Source organism: Mus caroli, unplaced genomic scaffold, assembly GCF_978045245.1.
Source record: "Mus caroli unplaced genomic scaffold, Mus_caroli_1 scaffold_16, whole genome shotgun sequence".
Taxonomy (NCBI): Eukaryota; Metazoa; Chordata; class Mammalia; order Rodentia; family Muridae; genus Mus; species Mus caroli.
Window position 1 is genome coordinate 63,025,715 of NW_028227271.1, and position 23,309 is coordinate 63,049,023.

The 23,309-nt window shown below is 42.0% G+C and overlaps 1 protein-coding gene across 2 annotated transcripts in view; it reads right to left on the reverse strand.

Annotated features, from left to right (window-relative positions):
- The window catches only part of Oxr1 (oxidation resistance 1), a 407,724-nt gene extending 390,691 nt beyond the window's left edge, over positions 1–17,033 (reverse strand). The window contains exon 1 of one of the 2 annotated variants that reach the window (XM_029469691.2): positions 16,904–17,033. The gene's annotated coding sequence lies outside the window, so the exon portion shown is untranslated. The remainder of the gene's footprint in view (positions 1–16,903) is intronic. The other variant, XM_029469693.2, reaches the window with a different exon arrangement.
- Positions 17,034–23,309: the final 6,276 nt, after the last annotated feature.

The window sequence follows — 23,309 nt, forward strand, 5'->3', positions numbered from 1 at the left end:
ATGGACTAAACCTCTGAACAATAAGCCAGCGCCATTTAAGTGGTTTTCCTTTATAAAAGTTGCAGTGGTCAACATAGCAATAAAACCCTAAGACAGAAGCTCAGCATCTTGTGGGGAAAAATAAACAAACAAAACCACAAACAAAGGCAATCAAACAAACAAAAACAAACCCTGAAGGACACTTTCGGTACTGACTCAGCAAGAAACCTGGACTTACTGGAAGGTAAGTGATCAGCTGGTAAAACATAATAAAGTCCTCAGATCCTTGCCAAATACCACATGCAAACTCCAGATTATGCTAAACAAGCAAGAAGAAGAATTACTAGATCTATCTGAAGTCATAAACACTGTTATATAGTGAACCAGGCAGGGCCTACACATGGTATGTAATCCTTGTCTCATATTACTGAGATATTATCACTCAACTGCTCTCAGTTAATACAGATGGCTGAGAAACACAGTGTCATAATTATTTAAAACTTGAAAGGACCAGGATATCTGCTGGTATATGCAAATATATGTGCACAAACACAAACATGAACGCAATTACACACATGTATGCATATATCAGGAGCCGCCCCTATTAAACAATGGGGTTGCAGAAATACAACCTCAACCATGACAATACCAGTTGACATGACAAGATGAATGGGAAATTTCACAAGGCCCCACTCCTAGATGGACAGCTACAGGAAGTCAATGAATGCAGAAAGGGGAAGAATAAATCTCTCAAGGAGTGAGCTCCCTAATTGCTTATCCAATAACAAGTGGTCAGTCCTAAAAACATACACACAAGAGCAACACTAAATGCATTTTCACATTCATTTGCACACACTTATGATAAACTGAATTTGAGAGGGAATGGAGTTACAGAAGAAGGTGGAAGACTGAGTGGCATAAATAGAAAAAAAGGAGAATAACTCCAATAGAGCATAAAAACTAAAACTAAGGAAGGAAATGTTAAAAATATACTTCTGACTGCAACTGATGTCATTTATTTAGAATGTCGGTCAGCGTAAACAAGTCTTCCCTTTGGTAGCTACTCCAGACTTGAGTTCTATCATGTCTAACAACCTTTGGTAAAATTCCAATTGCCCAGGAGCCCCATCTGTTTGTACGACACGACCCCCCATCCCCAAAGTTTCCAGCCAGCCACCAGGGTATGCTGTACATGAAAGTGTCCACAGCGCATTTCAACTTGCTGTTGGTAGAAAATCTCAGGGAAAGGACAGGTCTAAATGCACAGGACACTCCCCTGCTTCTAAGTGATGCTTCCATGCACTTCTCATGTAAGACCAGGAAGCACTCCATCTGCCTGGAGCAGCTTAGGAGCCTCTGTTCTGTGAGCAACAACCAATAACACCCTGACTGTGAACAAACCCCCAAGTTTAGATAGTGTGTGAATATTGCTTACACAACACACACCTAGGGCTGAGGCTGTCCTGTGTCGCTTGTTTCCTTCTGTTTGTCTCTGGGAAGGCAGCTTGCTATGTTCTCACTTCACCAAGCACCACTGAACATCATGCTACCCCCATGGCATCGCTCAGACCTTTTGTGAGCACCATTTTCCCCACAAAAAGAATAATGGTTTTCCCAGTAATTACCTGGGAAAGAGAAACCTGTTTTCCTTTTTTCATTGTATTTTGAAACCTTCTGGGAAATGGGGGTTTGACTATTCATAACATGTCTTGAAAAACTATGTTTCCTGGTCATTGAAAGACAATATGCAGCTCACTTCTTATTATAGCTTAGTAACCAGAGTCTATTTTTAGGTAAGTTATTATCTTATAACACTTCTTAGCAGAAATTATCCATAAGAACAAGCATTAGTTTAAGATAAAAATGAGTCTTAATAATAGCCTACATACCCCAGACTCCTTTTAGCCACAAATGGTCCTAAGTTATACCAATTTTATGTCTCTCTTCTGGAAGAAATAGTTAAAAGCAAGCCACTAGCATAAATTTGTACCCAAAATGTTATCACGGACACCCCATAATCAGAATTTCCTTTCTAATGGTTAACAGTTAATCGATGGTCTGAAAATAGAATATAGAAAATTCCAGAACTAAAGAGAAACCACATACTTTCATGACAGTGTACCTGGCATAATTGCTATACTTTACTGTTACATACTATTGTCAAACTTTTCCTGTGTTAATTTAGTTAGAGTAAACCTTTTCATACCTATGCATATATATTAAAATGCCAGGCTATGGCTGATAGAGTGTGCTGTGATCTCAGCACTAGAGGGTTGAGGCAGGAGGATCATGAAGTAGAAGAAATTCTAGAAAAATAATTCAACCCTGTCTTAGAAGAGAGCAAAGGGAGGGTCAGGGAGAGGAGGAGAAGAGGAGAGGGAGGGAGAGAGGAAAGCGAACTGAGAAAAAGAACAGGAAAAAAAGTCTGCATAATGTTTAAGACTGGACTAAGTAGTCCTTAGTTTTGAGCATCCACTGGAGGTCTTTGGCCAACTGGGGAGAGAGTACTGGATAATTCCTCCATATTCTATAAACTCTCACAGGACACTTGAAACACTCATTCACAGACCATCCAGTGTATCTTTCCTGCCATCCTCAAAGGAAATGCCTGAGAGAAGCTGATACCTAGGATACCAAACAGAATGAAGCTGCATCAGGAACTTGTATCCACAATAATTGGGTGGCCTACTGAGAGCACAAATGGCTTTTCATTGCCGAGTAACTACAATTATAGGATGAAGAAAATAATTTGTCCTTTATTATTTTACTGCTTGTCACTCTAATATTGTTATTCAAGTTAGGAGCCATTATCAGGGTTATAATACCTTACTTGTTGAGCAAAAGACCTAGAATGCCTCTTTTGAAAGGCAAATACATAGCAGAGGAGCAAAATACATAGCAAAGGAGCTAAGAGTATCCAAGGAGTTCAAACAGCAAGGCTGTAACTAGGTTGCAGCAAGTGATCACTTATGTTTGTTTCCTTAATGCATGGCAACAGTGTCTCCTCCTCTCTGTGTCTTAGGGATCTGAGATTCTAGTGCCTCAGAAGGTAGATAGCTTTTGTTAAAGCTTTCTATGCCACTTAAAGAAACCACAACAGAAAAAGTGTCCCTATCCTTTGACCCATCATAAAACTCTTCCTGCCTCAAATCAAAAGAAATTGTGGTGTCTCCAAACCTCTCCTACCTGCTGCTACTACAGCATAGGATATTTTGCCTACAGACAGCAAGAATTCATGTTTTCTTTCAGTGACAGAAACAGAAACCCAATTAGCTTAAGCAGAAATGGAAAATAATGTGTTTTCAGAGCCCCAATATTTAGAGTCACGGCTGCCTCAGCTAGGGTGGCCCCTGGTTGGAGTTTGTGTTGTTGCTTGTTCTGGTTTTCTGTAATTCAGCTTCACATTCCTTGGGTTTCTTCCATTCTAGAAGAAAGATGACCAAGGTCTCTAGAAAGAATCCTGACCATGCTAAAAACCTCAGGTTAACGTGAGCATCTCTTTAATGTCCAACCACTCCCAGAGGTTTCATCTCTTATCATCCTTTAAAGATGTCAGTAGACAACTTTGACCAAGTCGCACATAACTAGAGATGACAGTACAGTAACTGCTTAGACTGCACTGCAGCCCTTCGTAACAAGAGACAAGGGTTCAGGTCACCTCACATCAAACAGAGGACTTAAAAGGTTGATTATGGACCAAAGTTGTTCATAAAAGGTTACACTGATTAAAGAGACATTCACATGGAGGTGCCTTATCAAAAAAGGAACCTCAGGAGAATAGATGGCAAGATCTTGTTGACATTCTGTTGCTAAAGACGCCAAGCACACAGACATAGATCACTACAAATGCTTCAGTCATCCCCTGAACATCTTCACTTGCATAATCTTTCAATGCATCTCACCATGCAGAATCTATAGAAGCTTTGTATGTCTGCTATTTGTTAGGTAATAAGGATCCGGGTAAGAAAAAGGCTGACAACTATGTTAACCTCATGCACTTCAGAAAGTTTATATATGGGAACTCCCATGGTTGGCAGGTTAAACAGCATGGCCCTTGGTAATGTCCAATGGCAAAGCACACCTAAAATTATAAAAGTGGTTCTCTGTGAGAAAAATATAATGAGGCTAGAGCTATTACTACATACCAATACTTAATAGTACAAAAGAGGCAGAGATGGCACTACTTTGGAGACTATATTCTGTCGCTCTCACACATACATATGTATATTAAATCAGACTTGATTTTACATAGTTACTTAAATGATCTAAAAGTTTCAAAGACTTTTTATTTTAATTCAAAGTGTTGACTGAGTATGTTCTTATATAAACCAATATTTGGTCAGATTTGACTATATCTTTAGGTACACAGTTAGAATATTCAAATTTTTATCAATTCAAATACACACCATATTAGCAACCCTAATAAAGGCTGTGTGTTCAAGCCATTTTTATTCAATTACAATAGTCCCTCCAGCCTTTTATAATATAATTCAGCTAAATAAATGAACTAAAGCAACTAAAATTAGCAAGCAAATACATGAATAACTTTAGTAGCCCTCTTTTGTAAAACATCTGAAGTAAATGTTATTAGATATGTGTGTGATTCATTTACATATTATTTACATGACTAGACATTCTTTAAACTTAAAAGTTTGGAATTTCTCAAAGAAGACAAAAGCAAACAGAGAGAAGTCTCTCATCAATTCTAGCACTGAAGCCAGTCATGACCTACCCAGCAGTGAATGTGCGCACCTGTAGAAATGCACATGTGTAGTGTGTATTGTGTCCGCAATGTGTAACAATGATGCCCTTCCCTTCAAAAACATACTAGACATCCTGTCTTTCATAATTCAAGCTATTCTAGAAAATACAATTATTTATATGTCAGTAAAGGGGAGCTAAACAGGTTGCTTCCTACTTCAAAGACCAGAATCCCCTACTGTGCCTAGAAGATTTTATTCTATATAACACTGCCTCCCCCAACTTACATTTGGTCTCAATCTCACACTCATCCCAGGCACTCAGAACATCTTTCATTTTCATTATGCACCACGCTACTTCTCTGCCAGGGATAGCCTTCTTCTCCTCTGACCCCCAAGCAGCCTTGAACCTACAGAGGCTTTCCTTTCTGCAGCACCTTGCTTGGACCCACCTGCTTGGCCCTCACAGCATCTGTCCAGAAATGCAACTAATGTCTCCCATACGTACCACCTACCCAAGGTTAGGGGCTATGAGCCTTGCCTTTTATTGTCTCAACAACACCTGCCATGTGCCTAATATATACCTGCACCTGAGATAATTGTTAGAAAGATGCTATGTGGATTTGAGTACACTGTACAAAGGGCTAAATAATGTTCCATGCAGCTTAACACTTCTGTCTCCCAGTAAATACATCTCTGCCAAATGTATTTGGATTTGGCAGATTTCACCATGACCTGCATTTCTGGAACACAACAAGATGGCTACAGTCTGAGCATATTTTAGTACATTAGGAAATTCCTAGACAATTGTAAGGTGTAATGGCCAGACCTGGATCAATGTGAAAAGTTAAATAAAGGCAGATTTTGCTCCGAAAGAGGCAAGCCTTCATAAAGACTCCAATAATAAAAAGAGCTAGATCTTTTATCATTAGCACACACACAGGTATATGTATATGATGTGAATTTCAACCCATGGGAGAAGCATCCTTCCCATCGCTCCGAGGCCTAGGCCCGTTCCCTGAACCACTTTCTCTGCTGGCATTTAAGTCACTCATGTGATTCCTTCTGGCATGATAGTGCTTAGAACCACTAAGTTAAAAGCAAACACAAGTAGCATAATAGAGACGGTGGCAAAGGAAGAGGAATTCACTAAAATCAAAACTAGCTTTTCAAATGCTCGAGGAAATAAAAATTGTATCCAAAACTTAGAGAAAAATAGCCATGTTCTATGTGGTCCAGCACTCACATCAGTCATTTAGAGAGTCTCAGACATCTGAGGTTAGACCTACTAAGACATACCTGTCAACACAGCCTCTCTCTGAACCATGGGTTCCAAAACCCACAGTCATCAGTGTGGGATGGTGGGAAACCCTTGCTCCAGATGGGGAAGGTGATGAGCAGCTCCACAAGCGAGTCCTGTGTGCCTTCTAGGAGCACTGTTTCCTACAAAATGGAGCAGGGGACCCAGTGGGTCAGGCATATGTGTGACCAGTGAAAGCACTTGATAGGTCTGGTTGTCTGCCCCAACTCATACGTACCAAGTAGAACTCACCAGGAGCCAAAGAAAGAGATTTATCATTTATTTGTATATTATAATATAATTATATCATTTTTCCTTCTCTTTCCTCTTCCAACCATCCCTAAATACCCCTCCTTTCAAATGTATGACCTCCTTTTCCATAAATTACTGTTATACACATAAGTGTATATGCTTATAAATATATGTTCCTAAATATTGCCTGTTCAGTTTGAATGATGTTACTTGTATGCATGTTTTTAGGTGACCATTTGCTATTGGTTAACAAATTGTGTGTTCTTTCCTGGGGAAGACAATTCCCCCAATTCTTAGAATTCCTTAGTTGTCTGTAGTTCTTAGAGTAGGACTGAGGTCTTGTGGCCAGTTCTTCATCCACTCTGGCATGTCTCTAGCAATCTATTAGAGCCTATAACCTCTGACATATATAGTACGTGAACAGAAAGTCCCCAAATTTAAAGGGACTAATGTGTGTCAGAGTATATACACATGTAGTAAAAAAATATTTAAGACTATTCCACTGAAACCTGAACTAAAAGAGTTCAAGAGTCAAGAGGGATGAACAATAATTTCAACACTACAATGGACATAAATGATTGCTGAAAATATCTGCAAATGACTGTATATGATATTAATTGGTAACAAAGTCATATGTACATTAATACTGGTATGGTTTATAAGCCAAAGTCAAAATAATGAAACAGTAAATCCTATTAAGAAGTTAGTAAACTGTGAGGAAAGCAGCCTGCCCCCCACCAATGTTCATTTACTAACGAAACTCTTCTCATGACTGACAGCTTCAATGCAAAAGCTTGCGTGAGAGAGAGATTTGCTTGATCTTGAAGAATGTTTAACTTTAAATAATGTCTAATCATGTAAGCTCAGGATTTGTAAAAAGTTGCACATGTGTTTATAAAAACATTCAACTTCTAGAACAGAAACTGCTTGCTTCTAAGTAGCATTGGACATATAACAATAATAAATCAGACAGAACTCAGATATTTTCCTTAGGACTGCAGTTACTTGGTGCTGGCTTTGGATTGTATCCTGATAATCCTGCTAAGCTACTCCAGTTTTCCACAGAACCATTGTGATTGACTTCCCAGCCTTTCTGTTTTCTGAAAGTGCCACACCTTGATGAAACTGCATGTCTCTGATCGTCTGCACAGAGATGGACCCAGAAATATCCCCTACATTCCCTCCCATTCTCACCTAACAATCTAGGCTACAGAACGTACTTGTCCACTATAATGTGCTTATTCATTGCTAAAACAATAATATCTAGGTTCTTTCTAGCTTGTGGCAGTAATGATCACAGCTGTATAAATGGTGAGGGTCTCTGGATCTAGCCTCAGTCTGAGGCCCTGTGGTCCTAGATCTCTCATTAGATTTGCTTAATCTCTCTATCCCCTCTTTCTCAAGTTGTACAAAAATAAGTTCTGAATTTGATCCAGACCTTCACTCTGCATAGTCCAAGAATCCCAAGCCCAATCTTACAAATTCCTCTCCCCAGGAATATGTTGTATTGATAGGAGAGAGAAATATTGTGATGTATCTGAAATCAATGAATATTCTTTGGTTAGAAGCTCACTGGATCTACACTGTGGGATCCACAGGAGGACACAGGGAGAGAATATGTTGTCTTTGCCTTCCAGACAGCTACTTAGATAACACACTCAAGCTTTCTTTAGGAGGTTTTATCAGTATTGGTTTATGTCTTTGTTTTCCTTTTCATCTAAATTTACCACAGAAGCAAGGTGCTCGAATCTGCTTGCCCTGCTCCTCTCTTTGAATTCTGTCTTGAGGCCAGGAAGCCGATGATGGCACACAACTAGAACTCATTTGTATCTGCGATGGGGTTTCTTTCCTGCCAAGCGTTTCTTCATCCTTTCTCCAATTCCTTGAACTCCACCATAAGGATCATAACCGTGATCTTCTGTATATATGATCTCCTGTTTTCTATTTGATTCACTTAAGGAATTTACAGATTATGGCATCCCCTTTATTCCTTCCCCTAAACAACACAAATAACTATGTAAAAGTTTGACCATTTGCAGACTTTATAACGCATTCATTATTGTCTTAGCAAAACTATGTGTTTCAATCTAAGAAGCTAATGGAAAATTTAAGAAATTAATTTATAACTTCCCATCAAACTTTGCAAACTCTTAATTCTCACTTCAGTTAATGCTATTAAAATAATGTATGAACTCCATCATGAAAAAAATAAAAATAAAAAGTTTTCACAATAATCGATGACCAAGTCTGAAATGTAAGATTCAATGTACAGAATAATGAACAATGTTGTTATATGGTCTGATCAAATTTGTCTGATTTTTCTAGAAATCAATGATTGTCACTATCTAACTTTTAAGTTTTCCACTGGCTTCATCTTGACTGAAATAGAAGATATTCAATAATAATAATAATAATAAGCTGCATTATAGTTAGCTAAGCATGGATAAACGTCAAGAGACTGACCCAGTAAAACAAATGGGTTCTTGCCCTGTTAGAAATTAGTTTCTGATTTCAGGACAACTAAAACCTAGATCCCCGTCATGTAAATGGCCTCTTGCTGTCTCTGTTGCACCTCCTCAATAGGGTTTCTAACTTAAAACTATTAAAGAATGGACCAAAAAGAGCATCCCATTAAAAGTTTGCTCTAACGATAACTTAATTGTATTAAAAAAGAAGAAGAAGAAGAAGCCTTGAGTGTCTTAAAAAATTTAAGATCCCAAAATGATATAACAGGTAATAAATGAATTGGTGATTTCTGTAGTATTCCCATTTTAAATAGATGTATTTGTTTATGTATTTTTGCAGTGTTGGAGAGTGGACATGTGGCCTTCTATCGGTGACAAAGCACTGTACCACTGAGCTATGTGCACAGCCTGAATTGATTGCTAAATAGCCTGCCCCTCAGTACTGGAAACTGTTGGAAAATCCAACTGATACAATGACATACCACAAGTAGACCACATTTATAGTGGCCTCCGTGCTAACTTTAAAAATGTAAACAAATGGAAATGTACTAGTCCATTTGGAAACACTTCAAAATAAGGAAGCTACATTTATTTATATGACTAACTCATTTGGATGAATGGAAACAAAGGAAAACAAACTATTTTTTAAAGCCATTTATCATGGTCAACACTCTTCTCCCAAATGTGTGATGTGTACTTATGACTTTCCATCAATGTGATCTATACAAAGAGTTAAAAAATAGATACGATGAAAATGCTTTAGTCCATTCATATATGAATTCAAAATGTTCTGCCACATTTTATCTTAGAAAACAGCTGCAACAGACAAGCTTTTTCTCTTTCTTTTTTACACAATAATCCCACTAAGAAGTGAATTTTTTTTAATATATGAAGACCTAACAAATTAACCTTAGTGGAACACGAGTTGGCTGTATATGCTTGTGCACACTTAAAAGCCAGCAGCGATTGTCATGCTGGTGTTGCCACTGTCTTAATTTGATCAGTCGCACGACCTTGGTGTTTGGAAGGATGGCCTTTCCCAAGAGAACTAGCTAAGGAAACCAAAATCAGGGAGAGCAAGGTCAGAGAGCAGCCTATCAGAAGTATTCCATGCAGTGAACACACGGCCATAGATGGGCCTATGTTTACTGCAATTGGAGCATTGAAGCAGTACTGAAAGCCAGGTTGGGTCAGGATCAAGGGATAAATTATTATTTGCTAATAGCTTATATAATGACTCCATCTCCTGACTTTTGTCAGAAAACAGAAGAGCGATCCAATCAAGTATCTCATGAAAGAAAGGCTATCAACACACATTTATTTAGCACAGTGCCTACCCACACAGTCTAGCGTTGTCTACTAAAGAAGAGAACTAATGTGTAGGGGCTCCATGTATCTCAAAGCTCCAGAAAAATTATTAGAAACACACCATCATTAATGATGCCAGCCTTGATATATTTTAATATAGTCAAATCCTGTAAATACAGCAGAAGTTGTTCTATGTTAATCATGACCCAGGAAATGAAGGCGCAGTTCTAACAGGATACCTCTGACAAATAAACTTGCATTTTGAAAACCTGAAATTCTTCAAGGATACACAAAGCAATAACACTGTATCAATTTCTAAAGCATAGCCATCACAATACGACAACTATCAACTAGTGCCAGTCTTGAATTTTCAAATGAAAATGTCGTAATTAAAGAATATTATCCATAGCCTCATATTTCTTTTGAGATACAATTACTTAAAATACTATATTCGTCCCAAAAAAGATAAAACAAAAAGGTCCTTGATCATCTTAATCACTTTCTCTAACACCATAACCAAGTCCATATATAACCAAAAATAACTGTTTGTCACTTAAAGACGGGGAGCTTCAAGCTCCATGGAGTATAAGACTCCAGTTTGAAGTCACCACCTGGTAAGGACTGCTAGGTTCATTTGCAAATCTACTCAGCCTCAGCCCTCGTGCCTCTTTCCTTGGAAATGTGAAGGTAGTACTCTGGCTCATCTATCAGTCTGCTTACAACACAGTTATTCAAATCAAAGATGCTGAAATCAGGGTTCACGATCCAGAAGGCTGAGTTCTGTTTTTTAAGCTAGTGACAGTCCAGACAAATGTCAAGGGCATAATTTTTTCCTTGAATAAAACGGGCTGCTGTCAACACCAGCCACTGTGCTCTCAGTGATAAACAGCACAGCCCAGGCCTTTGCCTTCTTTAAGAGGCCAGAGAAACTCTAAATTACAAACTTATAAGGCATTCTGAGAGCACACAATACCACATCCTGAATATTCTGAGGATAGAAAAGGCATACTATTGAAGGGTGAAATCTTTGGGAGGTGTGTCGGCCTCCTTGTTCCTTGTAATAAATGATCACAAAGGTAAAGATCTTCCACAAGGAAAGCTTCATCTTCCATAAGTTTCTATCCATTGGTCTTAGCAATGATAAACCCAAGTGAGACTTAGAACAGATCCTCTCCGCCTTTGCTACAGCACTGATATTAAAATCTGCTTATTGATGCTCTTGAATTCACCAAGGCCAGCACACACTGAATAAATCTACTGCCATCCCTCCTCCCGCTGGTACAATGATTGACATGTCAGCAGGCACCATGTTTGCCTCTACAGGCAGAGTTGCCATGCTAGCTCACTGTCTCTCAAAACCCATCCTAGCCGATCGTAAATGTGGGTACTATCTGCAGTTTACTCCTCAAACAGAAGAAATCAAATGCTCAGGTTTCAGACATTTTGTTCATCCCAAACAGTACAGCACAATGCTATAGGCCTTAAAATGTGTGCTTCAAAACTTCTACTGCAAGCATCACAGGACAGAACTTATTTGAAATTCTGTTTCATTCTAACAAACACTACCTGCTATGCAATGGTTGTAAGACCTGTAAACAGACAGGCATGATCTAGCCAACAAGTATCCGCACAGGAAAACTATCTTTCCTCACTCAGATGTCAAACAGAATCAATAACCATTCCTACAGGATAAATAAAAGACAGATGAGATCTGACCCTTTTCACTTCAACTTACACCCTCTCCTGCTGTCCCTTCTACACACACACACACACACACACACACACACACACACACTACACTACAGTCCTTCTCCTTAACAATTCTTTTAGCTTTCTGCATTTCAGAAACTCTTCAGAAGTCTCTTAAAGAATCATTATGTATCTGCTCCAAATTAAAAAATGAATATTCATCTTGTGTTTCTTTTCATAAATGCATTTTGTGACATGCATAAAAATATTATTCTAAACAGACTTAGTTTTATAAACTGGAAATAATGCACAAGGCAGTTTGTTGCAAATCCAAAGACCTCAAGTCACGGACAGTCTCCTGTTGTCAACTCTCAAATCCTTTGAATTGTGTTGATACACATGCCTACCATTGGTTCCTATCCTGTCTGCCATACATTCATATCAGCAAGGATAGGCTCCATTCTGAGCCTGCCGCTGCTCTCACGGGCTTTCTCTTGGAGATCTATCCCTCTCAACACCCATATCAAGGAACTCAGCAAATTAAGGCGGCAGCAAGCCAGCCTGGAAATTAAGCCTGGCTTAGTGGAAAACCAGGGCTCGCCCCACAGCCATCTTCGCAGAGGCAAACCTAATGTGTTCCACCAGGACAGAGATGAGAGCTTTCTGTTTGCACACACAGGAGAGAGGGAGGGGCTACCAAGGACTCCAGGGACTTGGTAGGCGAGGTGCATAAAGTCTCTGCTGGGCGGGAATCCCTCTGGGATTTTAATGGCTCGAAGTGCTGGCTATTAGAACAAGGGAGGAAGGAGATGGCTTTAATGATCCCTTCAGAATGAATCGGAAAGAAACCAACAGATGATAAACAGTGTTGATAGAGGGAAGCCAGGAGAGCAATAGAATCCTTGAGCACAGCTGGATGTACTCAGGGCCTTGGTGTGGTAATGGCACAGCCCTTACCTAGTAAATGCTTTTGGTCTGGCATGCAGGCTCTGTCAGGACAGCACCAAATCTCATTTCAGTAATGAGTGCCAGCTATTGTTCATCTTTCCTAGGTAATGCATTGTGCTGCTAACTAGGAAAGCTTATTGTCCACAGTACACACTATTCTGTTGGCTTAATATGGAAACTAAATACAGAAAAATGATCTGGGTCTCCTACCTTCCTGTATAGAGATCAGGACACTAAAGCTTCTCCCCGGAATAGTTCATGAGGCTTCAGCTAAAACTGTTTGCTCGCTGATTCTACTCGATCACTCACGAAAGGAAAAAGTGATAATTGTTGTTTTCATTTCAATTTACAAATTAGCGTTTTCTTTTTTTAAAAAAGCAACAGGGGACCTAGTGAGTCAGTGCAGAATAGTCCTGTTGTCAGAACTGCTTGCTTGGGTCACGTCACATGTGCATAGAACCAGCTTTTGAGGAATCCCTAGTTTAAGTTTTTATTATTATTTTTCTTTTTTTAAGATTTGTTTATTTTTGTTTTATGTGCCTGAGAGTATGTGCACCATGAGCATGCTTGGTGCCCACGATGGGCACAAGAGAGCATCAGAACTTCTGGCACTGGAGTTACAGGGGTTGTGAGCCCCACATGAGTGCGGGGTAACAAATCCACCTCCACTGTGCCAGCAGCACACGTGCTTACCCTCTGAGCCATCTCTTCAACCCTACAAGACCCTAAACGCCAAAATAAGCTTCTGCTAATAAGTAGATCCCATTACCTTAAAATAAGGTGTGAGGCACGGTACCATTTTGCAATGAAATCTCTCAAAATTAGTGTTTGTTACTGAGATGAACTTCTGGAAGCAATATGTAACTTTAAAAAAATTCTACCATTTTTTTAAGTTTTGAAACATTTAAAAAGCCATTTGCTTTTGTGTGTGCACATGTCATGGCAGGGATGTGGTGGAGGTCACAGGTCACTTTTTAAAGGGACCATTCATAATCCTAGGAATACTGAAAGCCCTGGTTTCTAATCTGTACTGACATCCAGGGCCGTACAACTGTGGGGACTATCTAATTCATCATCAAATGCTAATGGCAATCCCAGCTGTAACCTGTGAGATGCCCATAACACCCTTTCCCCGAAGTTGATGAAAGCCAAACAACGTCTCCCCCGCCTGCTAGGGTGCCTCTGTTGGAAGGCCCTCAGCTGAGGCCCGGTGCTCGAAGCCGATCAGTCATTTCCACTCCTGGAGTGAGGTGAGGCAACATCATTTCTCTCCTACTTTGACTGACATTTCTTTTATCCTCTGGGAGACATCGCACCATTTTTAATGCCTTTACCGTAGGGCAGCAGATTTCATGGACTGTTTGCTGAAGCTTAGCCATGCTTAGGGACAACTCCTTCAGAAGAGTTGTCAAGTTATGCTCCACTTCGGAACTCTCAACTGGAGAAAGTAGCCAAAGGGCACATACAGTCCTTTGTAGTCAAAAGGCGCGACGTTAGGAGGAAGGATAGTCTTATTTCAAACTAAATTTAGCATTAAATAAATGCAGCCTTCACCTCTACACACTCACAAGATCTCCAGACTCCTATCTCTGTCTCTGTTGAACACCCATTCCCAGCCCTCCCTCCCTCCTCCTTGGACATCCCCTCCCCCAACAACTCCCCCAATTCAATGCAGACAAACACACAGTTATGTTTTATTAGAACTATATTCTGAAGGAAAAAAACCAATCACTTATTTTACTTTGATATGATTTATACAATCAATTAAAAGCTCACAGTAGTAGAAGTGAAAGATAAGAGCAAAAAAAAATACCCCCTTATTATTCAAATTTCCCACCTTCCAGATCTCTATAAAAGTAGACATATTTTCAAACAGTGACTTCCCCCTCCCCCAATCTGGCCCAGCCAATGAGGTAAAAAGGGCAGCTCCTGGCCACTAGATGAGTACTCTCTTTTTGTTATGTCGCTCCATAGGTCAGGCAAGACTGTGAAAACTCAAAAACAAAAACAAAAAAAGAAAGAAAAGAAGAAAAGAAAAGCAGAGGAAAAGACAAAGCCCACGTCCCACTCCTCAATGAAGTTCTGGCTTCTCTTTATCTGAACACTGACACCCCACCACCACCACCACCACCAAGCACACATGAGCAAGCAAGCAAGCAAGCGCGTGCACACACACACACACACACACGCACTCACGCACCGGGGCACACACACCCCTCAATTTGATGTGCTAAACATCTCAGTCATGACACATAATCAGAGACCTATCCTCGGAAACAGCAGTCTGGGACCGCAAGTCGAACCCTCCTCTGTCCTTAGTGCACACAGATGGCCCAGGTTTCCAGCCCCTGCTTCAGTTTCATTTCCTACTCCAACAGTGCAGTTTTAAAAGCTGCCCACCAACAAACCATGCTCAGCCAGACAGAGCTTGAGAAGACGTGGTCGTGGTGACACCCACCAATGCCATTTCTCAACCTGGAACCTGCAGATCCTTCTTGATTCGTGTAGCTGGTGGGTAAAATCTCTGCTAGTCAAATGAACATTTTATTTTGCAACATAATTTTCGATGCTTATTGAACTAATCTGGTCTTTCCCTTCGTAAGTCATTGATTTACATGCCTGGAACTGAAAGGAAGCCCCCCACCCCACCCCCTTCAAAACACAGGTAAGTAATGGTCACTGTTCCCACCCTACTCACTGCCTCTCCCAGTCCATTTGAAGCTACCTGTTTACGGAATCCACAGATGTTATGATCATCATGTCCTCTAAGAAGGCCCCATGATTCCAGAGCCCCTGTGACATCAGGGACTTCTCAGATTCCTTCCCTGAGTAGAAAGATGGGAACAACCCTGCCTGAGATGCATCCTCTAAGCACAGAAATCAGGGGAGACAAGCAGCATCAGGTTTCAAATAAAAGGTAACCAGAGGGAGGCTTTGGAAACCCACCACTGGGCCAGAAAGAATGTAACCAGCAAAAGGAGGCAGAAGACATGCTGGAAGCGGAAGCACGTTTCCCTTAATCCTGTCCTGGACCACATCCAGAGTCCTGATCTCCCAGTCGTGGAGACGAACTGCACAGCACGGAGGACCCCTGGCCGGCACCACGCACCTACAAAGCGCTTGCATGTACACCCCCTGCTGCGTGTGGCATGCTGTAGACTTCTACCTTACTAACCAGCCCAAAACACAAATTCCCCCTCCTCATAGGAGACTAGGGATCCCCTTGGCCTAGAACACACACCACTCCCCCTCTGTGTAACGCACAAACCCAGCCCCACATTGCTTAAAAGGAACCCGGATACCCGGATTTTCGCTTTCGTCCGGTAAGGAAAGCCCTGGTGGCTCCCCTTAAGTGACTACCTTCCTCCCTGCTTCATCTCTGTCCAGGATCCTAGGAGCCTCCAAACCAGATAAGAGATGGAAGAGGCACCTCAGAGAAGTACCTCTAAACCACTACCAAGGGACTTGACTCACGGAAGCCTCCAACCCTATGCACAGGTTTGCAACCCCCCTTCCTCCGTTTCCTAGGCATGAATCTACCCCACTCCCTGCTCACATTCCCCCATATCCCTCATCACCTTTCCAGCCCTCCCTTCCAGGCCACTTTCTAAACCCGCTGGTTCTCACAACGTGTTGCCTCACACACTCCCTCCGGAGGCTTGAATTAAATCTGCCTCTTTCCACCGTATCTACCTAAGCTTGTTCTGATTCCCCAAATTAACCAAGTTCACCCGCCCATCAGGCGCCCACTGACCCTTCCACTGGCGTCCTTTACTCTCCTACAAATCCGCTTTTCACACGCCCCACTTTCCATCTATCTTCCCTTCTGTCATCCTGGTTCAGGACACACCGCCCTTCTATTTTGCTCTCTGACCCTCTGTCAGTCCTAGGGACACCACTTTCCCTTTTTGGCTGTTCCCAGGCAGGTCCCTGCTCTCCAAACCTTCCCTTCCCCATCGGGCACTAGCCCGCTCCTGGCCTGCCGGGTCGGCTCCCTCATCCGCGGTCCTTCTTCCTTCCAGAGTGACCCACACCTGAACCCTGAGCCAGTCCTACCCCCCGAGGTCTGCTCATCATAGCCTTTGCTAGAGCATCCTTGTAAGCAGGAGCTCTCTACCTGCCCAGTGGTTGGGAGAAGCGCGGGGCTCCGGAGGCAGAAGGCTGCCCGCTCTCCGGGTGTCCAGGCGCTCTTCCCGCTCGCCATCCCCAGCTCCCCCAGCGCCTAGCCCTCGCCCCGGCGCCCAGCAGCCGCACAAACTTACTTGCGGGTCGGCGGGAGGGGGCTGCGGCGAGCGGTGCGAGCCCCGTAGCGACGAGTGCGCCCCTCTCGGTGGGGCCGGGCGGCGCTGGCACTGCGCTCCCGCGGCCGCGCGCGGACTGCGCTCAGCCTGACGCAGCCCAGCTCTGCCCCCACCGCCGTCGCCGCCGCCGGGGCCGCGGAGCGCTTGCAGACATGCTCAGTTTCCGGACCTGCCCGCGTGGAAGCTACCAAGAGCCATCCGCGGCGGGGGAGGCGGCGCCGAGCTGCAGAGCGACGGCCACGAGCTGGAGGCGACCACGCCGGCGGCTCCGGGAAAAGGGGGGGCGAAGCCCTGCTAAAAATAGCTCCTGCGGAAGGAAGCTACCGGCTGCCAGCGCACCCCCTTTCCGCGCGTCCCCGCAGCGAACTCTCGGGCTCCGGGAGCTGGCGCCCTGCCGGACCCCTGCCCTCGGAAACCGTGCCCCAAGAACAGACACCTGCCAGGGTAGCCAGAGCAGAGTCCCAACTCCAGGCTGCGGGGTACGGCACCCCTCCCCGCCCCGGGTCCCCGGAGCTGCCCAGCAGCCCTAGCTTCGGGGCTTTAGACAGAGACATTGAGAAGAAACTGGTCTGAAATTATGGGAAAGCTCCTCTGCTACTGACTTACCAAGAGGAAGAAAAAAAGTTTTCAGGTTTATTCTGGTGGAATTAGAACGAAAAATGAGGGAAGGCGGGCAAAATACAATGATCTGGCCAAAGGGTGATGGTATGGGGCTGCGGGTTAAAAGGGGCTCTGGAAAGATCTCCTTAAATACAAGAGTAGGCTGGGCTTCTCCCCGACTTCTATTTCCGCAGGATTTTACATAATTAGTTAACACTCAGCCTGACCTTGGAGGCACTGTTCCTGTTGCCTGAACAGTAATTTACTTTCCCTGCCTGCTGCCTTCTACTTCCACCGCTCCCACCTTTCCAACTCTGCCTGGGAAATTATGAGAGAGGAGTAGGGGTAGGGGCCAAAGTACAGCTAGGTAGACTGGAACTCGGCCCTTTCTTGAAGGAAGTCGGTCCCTTTGCCAGGATGAGACCGGGTTTTCTAAGCATCAATCCGACCAGCAAATCAGCCCAAAGGCCGCTCAAAACCTGGTATTGAGCGGGTTCTCACTATTAATCTCCATGATACCCCACCTCAATTGCTGACAACTAGTGTTATCTCTTCTCTCCTTTGAAAGTGAAACGTCCATCAGTCTGTAAAACGAAAGCCAAGAGGAAGGGGGAGGAAGAAATATTTATACTGAAAAGGAAAAGAAATGAATTTGAGAAAAGCATAGTGATGTACATGCATTTTGTAATGAAACCCATTATTTTTTACCCTAAAAAAATCAATAAATATTTCAATTATAAGAATGAGATGTTCACATATTTCCTGGGTCAAGTTATAGTTTTAGCTTTTTCTCTGGAAGTCACCAAATTAGATTCATCAATTAAGAATTCATTGCTTTTTATTTGACAGAAGAGGACGTTGAAGCCTGGAGACAACTGTTGCCTGAAATAATACCTAATTGAACCCAGAATCTGCCGGATGAGAAATTACCCAAGTTTAAATATAACCTATTATTTCCTGAAATCCATAGCTGTACTTGGAAACTAGGCGCCGTTTTCAGTGCAGCTAATGAACTTGGTAATCTTGTTTTCTCTACTTGTAAGAAGGAAATCCAGAGCCTAGATTTTGCGTTCTCTTGAGAGTGAATGTTTTATCCCAGTTCGTTTATGTCTTTTGAAGTCATGCATGGACTAGAACTGAGCTTCACCAAGAGCTCACAGTACATGCTCAATAGAAATACATTCACTTGCCATTATTGAGACTTAGTAAAGCTTGGCTTGCCAAAAGAAGGCACACGGTTGTGCTTTTTAGCAGTACTATAACAGTGTATGTCTCTGCTCAAGACATACTCCTAAGTCAGATCCATCAATTTGCAATCACAGTCTAGTTTTATGTTTAACTTTCTTTCCTCTGAAGCTATCTCTTAAACTTACCTGTCCTTTCCTGTCCTAAGTAACATGGGATGAGAGATGAATACTGTGCACATGGGTGCCATCACATTATTACTCCCTGCCAGTCACACTTGAGGTGGTGTGATCTTGACATTTTTATGACACAACACACACACTCTCTGTAGGGGGACATGCCTTCACTTCACATGTCTGTTTTGGTTCCTACATAAAACCTATGGTTCAAAATGCACTGCGTTCAAGACTTTGAATGCCAAGTGAAAGCAACTCAATGGTCACTAGCATAGATATATTGAGAAAATTATACATTGGTTCACAGAGGTGGGACCTCCTGCCCAACACGGGACCATGTCAGAGAGAGCAGTATTCCCCTGTTCTAAGCACTGTTTCCTGTGCTGGTGTTAATATTCCTTCCATATGAGCAGAATGCACTCCCATCCATGCATAAGGGACAAAGTTGGCAATTTCTTTGTCAAAACGGATCAAGACTTACTCTCATGAGGCTTAAAATACAAACCCAATTGGCTGTCTAGACCCACACAGATGAATCTATCTGCGCTAGAGAAAGATTCTCAAAAGGAAAATATCTAGTAGCTGAAAGTACCCACGAAACTTATGAAACAGTGTGCATTGCCTTCCTGAAGAGTCTTGCCTCCCCTGCAGTCAGAGAGAGAGAGAGAGAGAGAGAGAGAGAGAGAGAGACAGAGAGAGACAGAGAGAGACAGAGAGAGACAGACAGAGAGACAGAGAGACAGAGAGAAAGAGAGACAGAGAGAGAGACAGAGAGAGACAGAGAAACAGAGAGAGAGACAGGGAGACACAGTTAGACAGAGATAGAGAGACAGAGACACACAAAGAGAGTGACAGAGACAGAGACTATTGGCATATCCATTGGTCTGAGTTATCAAAATGAGCAAAAGAATACCACTTTGAAGAGGTTTTTTTCTTCCTTTTCCAGGTGAGAATACTTTGATTTGCCTCCCTAAAGGCAACAGTTAGTCCCCTCTTTGTAGCCTTTTCATCTTTATTTCAGGCCTGGGTTGCTTCCAAAGTGGAGTCACTCTCATTAAAGCTGTCTAATGAGCCATAGGCTGCTGAGACCTCCATTCCAGTCTATCTCTATAGGAAAGGACAGGATCCCTATTACTAAAGCTTTGGGGTGTTGTTGTTGCTGTTTTTTGTTTTGTTTTGTTTTGGTTTGGTTTGGTTTGGTTTTTTTTTTGGTTCAGTATACTGGAACATGCTGTAAACTGTGTGGTAATAAAAAGTAGGCACTTTCCTTTTGCCCTCCTACTGGATGGGAGAGGATATTCCAATAGCTGCTGTCTTATTTCTTCTGAAGATATATTAGAATTGTTAGTTATTATTATTTTTGAGACCGAGTCTTACATAGCAAGCCGTCTACAAACCAAGCTACATTCCCATGCAATTTTTCTTCTTTTCATGACTTTCATGAAAGTACTAAGTGTCACAGGATTCATATTTATACACTTTAATCTTGTTTTTTATAAGTAAAGGACTACAGTGCTAGGATTATTTCATTCAAATAACATTTTGTAGTTATACAAACCCCTCCAGCTATACATGGTGGTGCCCACTTACAATCTCTGCACTGAAGAGGCCGAGGCAGAAGAGTTTGAAATCTGCCTCGTCCACATAGCAAAATCTATTAATGAAGGCAAAAGCAAAATCACTAACTCTAGAATCTTTTCATTCACTTCCAACAAGGTCTTCCGTGACCCCCTCTCCTGGCCTCTGTCACACCGTGTCTCCCCTCCCACTCAGATTACTACTCCTGTCCAGTCCACTGTTGTTTTCTTTTCTCTGCAGCTCTTTGTTCTTCCCTTAGCTAGGCTTTCTTCTATTTCATTTATCAACACAGTTGCTCTGTCTTCTCTGCTGACCTGCAAGACATTGGAGGATTGGCACCATGACAAATTCCTGTGTGGATTTTGATCTTTGGTGCTTAATAGATGCTTACTGGGGCATTTGTGGAGTGTTAAAAAAAATGGTGAACCCTTGGATGTAAACAAAGAGGATGCTGGGTAAATAATTCCTCAGCTGGTTGCAGGGAATGGCAGAAGGTGGGAAGGTCTAGAGAGGCGATGCCATACAATACAGATTTTGCCTATTTCACTAATTTGTCTAGGGTAGCTCTTCATCCCCCATTTGGATTTTGTTAACCAAATCATCTGATTGAACTCCCCAAGTGTTGCCTAGGCCACACTGTCAAGTAGATCTTCTGCCTCCGAATATTGACACAGCTCCCTATGCATGTTCTGCTGCATAAGGCCAGCCCATTTTAAGTCCATAGACATTGGGTTTCTCTCTGATGCATGTGTTTCCCACTAAATTTGCCTTTAGAAAATCAGAACTAAGAGGGAAGAGCAAAAATGTTCTTAAATTAGTTCTTTAAGAGAAGCGGAAATATCAGGACAGCTTCATTAAAGAGCTATTAAAAGTTCATCTTCTTGATAATTATTTCTCTATTGTGAGAAAGTCAAAGGGGACGCATTAACCGAGAGTGACTCAGAGTCACTTTTGCCCCAGTTCTCCTTGCATTTTTGAGTGTGTCTTATTTATACATAAGTGTCATAACAGATCAATTCATGATATGCACTAGAGATATAAATGTTCACCGCCCCCTATCCCCAGCACTCGAAGCCTAAAACTGCTGTAGGTAAAAGTCATGGGACATTAAGGATGCTCACAGTATTTGTGAATCAAAGATGCTTCTTGCCTAAAAGACTTAGCTCTGATGTTCCTTTCCTCGGGGAAGAAGAATGTGCATAATTATGTACTTCAAATATCAGGCTGCTCTCTTTGTGTGTCTAAGTCTAACACAAACATGACTTAGTTACTGAGCAAGCAGCACTGCCTCCATAGAGTCACAGCTTTCGCCTTGATAGAGCTACAGATTTCGCCTTTTTTCTATAACATCCAGTGCCAGAGAGACAAGTTTCAAATAATCAAGCATCATTTGAGAGATTCATCATATAATATGTTTCCATAATGCTGTGGAATGTAATTAATTCAAAGTTAAGGCTGCATTAACATCAGCTACCCCTCTGTGGAATGTCATTTGTTAGGTACAATCTCTTGGCATGATGGTTATGCTAAATCACAGAACAATCCAATGAAACAGTATGTGGAGTACCATGTTTTCGGTTGTATGTATAGGAATCTATCCTAAACTGGTGCAATATAGTATGAAATAAAACCTCAAGAAGAGAGGAGTCCCCTGTGAGCAGCAAGACCAGAGAGACATCTGTCCATCTCCACTCAGCATCTCTTTTTTAGCGACCATGTATGCAGGCCTCCTTCACAGCCTTTAATGGTCCTGTTCATCCATTAATGAAACACTAAATCAGTTCCATCAGTATTGCTTTCAAAGATCTCAAAGAAGCTAATAACTTGCTTCTAAATAGTACAGAGTATGGCAAACAAAAGGGGAGGCCAGCACATTAGTGGAGACTGCTGACAGTAAGACAGTAAGGCGTGTTACATCACCAATGATATCACATGGATGCCTCTCATGACATCCTGTTAGCATGGGGGCGAGAAGGGCACCTCATTTTGGTAGAATTATTTCCCAAATGCTACAACTCAAGTTTATTCAAGGACCAAAAAAAAAAAAAAATTCATACAATTTTAAATTAAGGGACTTTGACAAAATTCCTTTGACCAGCACCACTCAAAACTCATAGTCATAAAAAAGTGAAAGACTGGGAGACCTGGAAATGTGAAAACATATGAAACATAAATAAAGAAAATATCCAATAAAAAAGGTGTGTAAATAAAATAACCAATAAAATTGTTTTAGAATAGAAAGATTGAGAGGTTGCCATAGTCTCAAGGTGACCAAAGAGGCACAAATACTGATTCCAGTGGGTGCTTTGTTTTAGATTTTAGATCAGAAGGAGGGTACCACTGAAACTCGATCATAAAGTTTTCACTTAGCACAATTAATAGCACTGTGACATTTTATTGCCTTCCTTTTGTCAAATGTAACATGTCCACAGCACAAAATGGATGAAGGATAAGCAGGAGGACACTTGCTAAGATTATACATTTTTATTTATCATTTAATTTGAAATATATTCTAAAGTATAGAAGACGAATCCCAAGGCAAAACCATGATCTGAGCAGCTAGAAGTAGATTTCTATCCAAGACTCCTTGCATAGGAGCAATGGGTAGGGTCATTTACCAGAAGTGGGCTCTGAGGATCCCACTTGATTTTCTAGCCATTCACAGAGAAGGAAAGCAAAAAGAAGGGAAGGAGGGAGGGAGGGAAGAGAAAAAAGAGAGGGGGGAGGGAGAGAAAGGAAGGAAAGAAGGCAGGAAGGCAGGAAGGCAGGAAGGCAGGAAGGCAGGAAGGCAGGAAGGCAGGAAGGCAGGAAGGAAGGAAGGAAGGAAG